Source organism: Ascaphus truei, chromosome 1 (assembly GCF_040206685.1).
Source record: "Ascaphus truei isolate aAscTru1 chromosome 1, aAscTru1.hap1, whole genome shotgun sequence".
NCBI classification, from domain to species: domain Eukaryota; kingdom Metazoa; phylum Chordata; class Amphibia; order Anura; family Ascaphidae; genus Ascaphus; species Ascaphus truei.
In genome coordinates this window covers 264,647,666-264,654,324 of record NC_134483.1, presented here as the reverse complement: position 1 = coordinate 264,654,324, position 6,659 = coordinate 264,647,666, and the positions used below count along the sequence as shown (strand labels likewise).

The 6,659-nt window shown below is 48.3% G+C and overlaps 1 long non-coding RNA gene across 1 annotated transcript in view; it reads right to left on the bottom strand.

The window, feature by feature from the left end:
- Positions 1 to 1,083: 1,083 nt before the first annotated feature.
- The window catches only part of LOC142496736 (uncharacterized), a 10,976-nt gene continuing 5,400 nt past the window's right edge, over positions 1,084 to 6,659 (bottom strand). The window contains exon 3 of the long non-coding RNA XR_012802095.1: positions 1,084 to 1,177. This is a non-coding gene — a long non-coding RNA (uncharacterized LOC142496736). The remainder of the gene's footprint in view (positions 1,178 to 6,659) is intronic.

Sequence of the window (6,659 nt, the reverse complement as noted above, 5' to 3'; positions counted from 1 at the left end):
CTTGTCTAGATAGCTACTACTGTTTTCTGTAAGATTGTTGCCCGACACTATTAGTCTTCCTGGTGGTCACTCTTGATTTTTATGTATTTTAGGTATTAAAAAAGTGGCTGTGGTTGGCATCATGTGCATAAATTCAAGCTCTTGTTTTTGACAACAAGTTTCCGATCTAGGCCATCTCGTAATATAATATTTAGGTGTCAGAACGTTTGGTGAGCGGGGGAAGGGTGGAATACCGGGTCTGGACTCTGTGGAGCCTACCCAGCGGGAAGCATAGGCCTGGCAAGGGAAATCCGTTGCTGGTAGGCACGATTCCCATTGGCCAGTTCGAATTTCCCGCATCCTGATACAGCCCTTCCTGTGACGCATACAGCAACACGAGCCCCCAGCCCCCAGTCCCTTCTTCATGTTAAAACATAGAATAGCAAGGTTTATGTAAGGGGACTGGCCCATCAGAGAACCAGACAATCTTGAGACTTGGATCGGTGAGGCGCTGGCGGACTTTTCAAAAATGCTTTGCTCCGAAAAGAAAAGCACTCAGCACGGAGTTGACGGAGAAGCCTAGCTTAGCTGCGGCCAAGTTCTACTTTTCATCTAAGTCGCTGTCAGCAGGGAAAACCAGGTATCTCTCCTGAAAAAAAGTACTGTGGTGTTTCTGGACATGGAGCGGACAGGGCACACATTCTGAAGCAGGCGCCCTACACCTAGCGAGGCTGGAGACTCCCCCCAGCCCCTAAGTTAAGTGTGCATTGCCTGTATTTTGTGTTTCATTGTGTGTCTGCTGGATTGATCAGAATAAACCTCATTTTAATCCACATCCTTGTTCTAGCTAGTGAATTGTTTCCAGAAGGTAATAGGGTTAAAAGTACTGGTCTCCCATGACAGCGTTCCCTCGAATCCATAAAACCCAACTGACAGGCAAAAGCTCCTTCCTTCTCCAAAATCTCTGCTGGCTTGTTAATGCTTTAAATAAACATGGACAACTTAAAATAAAAATTGCAAGTGTTTGTATGCCTAGCATACATTTGATGATTTTAGAGTTTATAGACCAATTAACGGAAAAGAACGGGAATTGAGCAATTTAAGTGAAATCTGCAAATAAAATCTTTATTGTAGTTTAATCACTTGGAACTTGTGTTCTCAGATGTGGAGACTCATTTCAAAATGGTGTCTTCTTTGGCTAGAAAAAAAAAAAAAAAAGATGAACATTATGAAAAACCCTTTAAAACGTTGACCTTGTTTAGAATGTTTATGCAGTTAAAAATCAATAATAATAATTTAAAAAAAGGAGTACCAATTGTGCATGCTGCATTTAGTAAACCTTTACAGTAAGTTAAATGGCAATTGCAAGCTTTGTCAGGAACCCCCAACTGTCTCTAATAGAGCATATGACATCGGGTGCATTGTTACTTCTTCTGAATTTGGTACAATTTTCAAATTACCTGAAAATTGCAGGGAACCCAAGGACTCCTAGGAACCGCAGTTGAAAAAGTCTGCTCTAACACACACACACCTTTTAATATACCAATTAGATTTGTCAAATATCCAACACCTATGAGAACACCAATTTAAAAATGTCAACCTTTTATCAAAGGTTGAAATTTTAATTGGTATTATAGGCTAAAGCAGTAAAATTCCGGGCATTACTGAAATCCCTGCTCTCTGATTGGTCAGCATTACGGGCATTATTCATTCAGTAATGCCCGAAATTTTTGATAACTTGCCAACTCACATCAAAGCAGAGATGCAAGGGGAGCGCTGAGAAAACACCCGCCAAGTTTGAAACTTAACTGTATATACCTCTCCCGGTCCAAGCCTCCGGCAGCACCTCCGCTCTTCACTGAGCATGGCAGCACAAGCAGTCTCTCTCCCTCTCACAACACGGCAGCATAAGCAGTCTCTCTCCCTCTCACAACACGGCAGCATAAGCAGTCTCTCTCCCTCTCACAACACGGCAGCACAAGCAACCGCCTTCCCTCCCTCTCTCTCAGCTGCTAGTGCTGTGTGTCCCAACTGGTAATTTTGTTATTTGCAACAAAGTAATTCCACACCACATCTATAGCTTGTGCCAAGGTAATTTTTATTTAGTTGTAGTTTATATCACAGTCCCCCCACAATTCTCCCCAATTCTCCCCCCACCCCTTCTCTCCCCCCCCCCTCACACCTCTTCTCTCCACCCCCTCTCACACCTCTCTTCTCTCCACCCCCTCACACCTCTCTTCTCTCCACCCCCCCTCACACCTCTCTTCTCTCCCCCCTCACACCTCTCTTCTCTCCCCCCCCTCACACCTCTTCTCCCCCCCCCTCACACCTCTTCTCCCCCCCCTCACACCTCTTCTCCCCCCCCTCACACCTCTTCTCCCCCCCCCTCACACCTCTCTTCTCTCCACCCCCCCTCACACCTCTCTTCTCTCCCCCCTCACACCTCTCTTCTCTCCCCCCCCTCACACCTCTTCTCCCCCCCCCTCACACCTCTTCTCCCCCCCCTCACACCTCTTCTCCCCCCCCTCACACCTCTTCTCCCCCCCCTCACACCTCTTCTCTCCCCCCCCTCACACCTCTTCTCCCCCCCATCACACCTCTCTTCTCTCCCCCCCCTCACACCTCTGTTCTCCCCCCCTCTCACACCTCTCTTCTCTCTCCCCCCTCACATCTCTCTCCCCCTCACACCTCTCCCCCCTCACACCTCTCTTCTCTCCCCCCCTCACACCTCTCTTCTCTCCCCCCCTCACACCTCTCTTCCCCCCCCTCACTTCTCTCCCCCCCCCTCACACCTCTTCTCCCCCCCTCTCACACCTCTCTTCTCTCTCCCCCTCACATCTCTCTCCCCCCTCACACCTCTCTTCTCTCCCCCTCACATCTCTCTTCTCTCCCCCCCTCACACCTCTCTTCTCTCCCCCCCCTCACACCTCTCTTCTCTCCCCCCCTCACACCTCTCTTCCCCCCCCCCCTCACACCTCTTCTTCTCTCCCCCCCTCACACCTCTCCCCCCCCTTCTCTCCCCCCTCACACCTCTCTTCTCCCCCCCTCACACCTCTCTTCTCCCCCCCTCACACCTCTCTTCTCCCCCCCTCACACCTCTCTTCTCCCCCCCCCTCACACCTCTCTTCTCCCCCCCCCCCACACACTTCTCTTCTCCCCCCCCTCACACCTCTCTTCTCCCCCCCCTCACACCTCTCTTCTCCCCCCCCTCACACCTCTCTTCTCCCCCCCCTCACACCTCTCTTCTCCCCCCCCCCTCACCTCTATTTATGAAAAAAAGTCTACATTTAGCCTATAATAGTAACAATCCCCTCAGAACAGGTAATTACTGGCCAATAATGCCCTGTTCTTCAGGGATTATTACTTAAAAACTAAATACTTGCAAGGGGAAAGAAATGACCATGTCTTTTTTTTTTTTTTTTTAATTGAGGCATAAAGCATTAGCAGAATTACTAATTTGGGGCAAGCATTTGGCAAAACCGTATGCAAACAGTTCAGCAACACTGCATTTTTCAGGGCTCACCCAAAAAAAAAAAAAATACACTCCAGCATAAAAATACCAGATACTGTATGCACTTTTATTGGGCTACAGTTCAGTGAGTACAAGGGACTGAGTTAGATGATTTTCTGCAGTGGTTTAGAAGAGCACACACACACACACACCCCTTTGATGGTGCAGATTTTATTCAAACAGTTGAAAATAAAAACGGGAAAATTCCCACGCTCACGCTTGGGTGCTATCATCCAGCACATAAAACCAGCGTTTACACCACATGTTAATGTCTGTTCCTCTTTATGCTTCCTCCGCTGTCTGTACTCCAGGTTGAGTCCACACACTGTAGCTGAACCGCTGGATCGCGTGCATGTGACTATTCACCTAGTAGAGGAGAAAGTAGGCGCGAGCTACAACAGTTGATCATGCTCCCCTACAAACGGAGAGTCAACCTGGCGCACCACGAAATTAATAGACGCTTCAGCTTGAGCGTGAGGGGACTCATCCAGGAGTACAGGCAGCACAAAGAGTGTGTGCTCTTCTAACCCACTGTAGTACACTATCCTTCTTATAAACAACAAAAACAGGTAGCGCTAACCGCAAAGAGTGTGGTGTAGTAACTAATACCTTATATAATGAAATAGACTATATATAAGGGGCTGCCTGGGACACAAAGCCTGACCCCTGGTCAGGATAACAGTATGGATAGGGAAATAGTTCCGTGGGCGCCTATAAACTTTACTACTATCAAAGGATATATGAAAAACCAAGCCTGTTGGCTGTGAAGAAACGTTGATCCTCACGGTGGGCTTGAAAACAAAGAAAAAGCACAACACATAGCGTAATACTGTTGATACATTAAACAGACAACATATAAGACAACATATAAGACAACATATAACAGCTGAAAACTGAAATGGTATTTTAGGACAATAAAATCATTTAATAACAATTAATAATTAATATAATGCACAATTTATATGGACATATATATTTTAAACAGTTACAAAACTAAATAGGTGGTTCTAGCACTCCGTAGCACCAATGATGATGATAGCAATGCCTACTCACCAGATGGAATAGGTTTGCAGGCAGTGGATAATTTAGAGAGTATCCCCTCTCATCTGTGTGCTGCTCTCTGCTTAACTGGCGTCTCGAGCAGATGGAATCCAGCAGCAGCTGATTCAGCACGATGTCAGCCACGGGCCACCGTCAGCTCGTCCGTCTGCTGCTCTCTGCTAGCTGGCGTCTCTGTCTGCTCGTAGATGCAGCTTGTCAGTGGGGACTCCCGCAGTGCGCCAAGCAGGGCGCTTGAATGAATGGGTGGAGGTTCAAGCACCGTACACATTGGTGTACTATCCCCCACATATCGGTGAATCAACGTGAGCTGCCAACTAACTATCTCTTGTAGCCGTCGACGAGTTGAATCAGCTGTTGCGGTTTCCATTCATTCAAGCGCCCTGCTTGGCGCACTGCGGGAGTCCCCGCTGACAAGCTGCATCTACGAGCAGACAGAGACGCCAGCAAGCAGAGAGCAGCAGACGGACGAGCTGACGGTGGCCCGTGGCTGACATCGTGCTGAATCAGCTGCTGCTGGATTCCATCTGCTCGGGCGCGCTTCCCGGTACTGCAGGAGTCCCCGCTTGATGAGCTGCACCCACGAGCCGACGGAGACGCCAGTTAAGCAGAGAGCAGCACACAGATGAGAGGGGATACTCTCTAAATTATCCACTGCCTGCAAACCTATTCCATCTGGTGAGTAGGCATTGCTATCATTATCATTGGTGCTACGGAGTGCTAGAACCACCTATTTAGTTTTTTAACTGTTTAAAATATATATGTCCATATAAATTGTGCATTATACACTACCGACACACTTTATTAAAGTGTGGCCGGTACCGCAAGCCGGGAGATTTCCCGGCTTGCTAGTGGCCGCCCCTCGGCGTGCCGCGCGTCATAGACGCGCGGTCACGCGTCTTCGGGAGCGTGCGCCCCCTGCACGCGCGTCCAGGGGCTCCCCGAGGGAGCCCTGGTGTCCCGCGATCGCGGGACAGCGGCAGGGGGTTCCGGGGGACCCGGCGGACCCGGCAGCGGTAGGGAGAGCGCCCCGATCGGAGGGCGCTCTTCCGCTGCTTCGGCGCGCGCCCGTCACTCTCTGGCGCGCGCCAGGCTACTGCTGCGGCCAAGAACGGGCAAATGCTCGAATAAACTTGGCCGCAGCAGTATTAATTATTAATTGTTATTAAATGATTTTATTGTCCTAAAATACCATTTCAGTTTTCAGCTGTTATATGTTGTCTTATATGTTGTCTATTTAATGTATCAACAGTATTACGCTATGTGTTGTGCTTTTTCTTTGTTTTCAAGCCCACCATGAGGATCAACGTTTCTTCACAGCCAACAGGCTTGGTTTTTCATATATCCTTTGATAGTAGTAAAGTTTATAGGCGCCCACGGAACTATTTCCCTATCCACACTATCCTTCTTACCTTGAGAGTTGGGAATACTCATGAAGAAGCACCTACCTCTGATGGACTGTATGGCATTTTACCTACAATAAGGAATATATATATATATATATGTATATATATATATATATATATATATATATATATATATATATATATATATACATATATACATATACATACACACACACACACACTATATATACAGGCATACCCCGTTTTACGTACACCCGCTTTACGTACACTCACAAGTACGTACATTTTTTTTTGTTGCACCATACCCCTGTGTACGTACCGTGCTTCGCGAGTACGGACACCAGGGGGCGGCGTGCGCACCTCAACACTCCTGCAACCTCCTTCATGCTTGTCTTCATTATGGAGCGCTCGATCTCCCTGTTCCCTCTGCCCTCCCATCTGTCTCCGTTCCCCCTCCCATCTGTCTCCGTTCCCCCTCCCATCTGTCTCCGTTCCCCCTTCCATCTGTCTCCGTTCCCCCTGCACTCACGCTCCATAAAGCAGCAGCTAAACCAGTGAGTCCGCCCGTGACTCTGCTTCCTCCTTCTCCCCCCTCCTCCCTACTCCCTCCTCAGAGCTCTGCGAAGCTTTGCATGTGATGTGAATTACGGACTACAGTGAGGGGGAGAAGATCTTCTGCTGCAATCTTTGCTTGTGTGTGTGTGTGTGTGACTGAGTGACTGTGTGTGTGTGACTGAGTGACT